The sequence below is a fragment of the Anomaloglossus baeobatrachus genome, chromosome 2 (assembly GCF_048569485.1).
Source record: "Anomaloglossus baeobatrachus isolate aAnoBae1 chromosome 2, aAnoBae1.hap1, whole genome shotgun sequence".
Taxonomy (NCBI): Eukaryota; Metazoa; Chordata; class Amphibia; order Anura; family Aromobatidae; genus Anomaloglossus; species Anomaloglossus baeobatrachus.
This window is the reverse complement of record NC_134354.1, coordinates 266,461,368-266,462,817: the sequence shown is the minus strand read 5'-3', so window position 1 is coordinate 266,462,817 and position 1,450 is coordinate 266,461,368.

The window sequence follows — 1,450 nt, the reverse complement described above, 5'->3', positions numbered from 1 at the left end:
AATGACATTATGCAGCAGGTGGCCGGCCCTCTACAATAGCAGCCCCTGCCCGGCGCTGAGCGATGACGTCACCACGCTGGGACTCTGTGTCCTGCGTGTGCGCTATTATAAGCAGCAGTGCAGGGAGATCGTGTCTCCTCCGCACTGCCACAGAGGTTAACTATATCGGCGTGCGCTGTGCACGCTGATATAATTAATGGTATCGCAGCTCCAGGTGGGCCCCCTCTGAGCACGGGGCCTGGGGCGCCACACCCTCTGCCCCCCGCTAGCTACGCTACTGGCTCAAGCCGATCTCAGGATAGTTCGGAGGCACAACCTGGTACTCCTTTCAGTGTCCTTTCCTGGTCATCTTCCTGCGCTTACCTCTCCCGCCTGTCTTGCTCCTACCCGCACAGAGCCCCGAACCGGTGTCCTTGGACCCTGTCGGGTGGTGTGGAGCTCTATCCCTTGGCCATATGTGGTCACCTTTTCACTGGATGTCGCTCCAGTACTTGCAGAAGCCTTAGCCTCTGGATTGCTAGCTGAGGCATAAATTTCTCCACTAGTTGAGGGGCTAGTCTCCTATGTGTCAAGTCCCTCCACTCTGGTATGCTGTATGTGGAACTAGGCCACAGGTATATGGCGCACTTTCTGTGGGCTCTAGGACCCTTTCTTTCCCACAATCTTGAGATGAGCTGATTCAGCCCTCGTCCCCAGGATCGCGCTCCTCTGCATCCTCTTCCAACTGGCTCATGTTCTAAAGACTGCTCCCACCAACTAGAATCCACTCCTGGGCTGACTTCGGACTGTGCGTTCCTATGGCACATTCAAAGGTGCAACTTGCCCTAACCACGGTCTAGTGGAGTGTTGTTAAATGTGAGTGTCTGTGTTTGTGTATACCGGTTTATGACCTCTTTCTTACCCGACAATGGGATACCACACCTCTGGCTGAGGTGCAGTACCTCTGTGGCAACTGAAGCCTCAGTGGCACCACATAAGCACGATGGGTGAAACAAAGTGCTGCAATATAATCCACTGTAGTTATAAAGCACTGTAGGGGATTATAAAAACGCAGAAAAAAAAAATGCAGAAACAATTGACATGCTGCTTCTTTTTTTCAGCAACAAAATCTGCAAGGAAAAAGAAGCAGCGTGTGCACAGCAAGTTAGGATTCTCATAGACTTTGCTGGGATGCTTTTTCCGTGCGCTTATTAATTAAAATAAGCAAGGAAAAATGCATGAAAAAAAACACAAAAAAACCCGCCACATGTGCACTTTGCCTATGATACTTTTGTAGACAGAGCAGTATTATGGTATCATAGCTACATTCCTGTACGTAAAGGAGAGTGTTATATGGAATAGAAAGAATAATGGTGAAAACAAAAGAAAAATACATTTACAGTCTTGTAATGCAATTGTATTTGATATAGGCAATATCAGGGTGCCTCTGCATGCCACTATCATCATATAT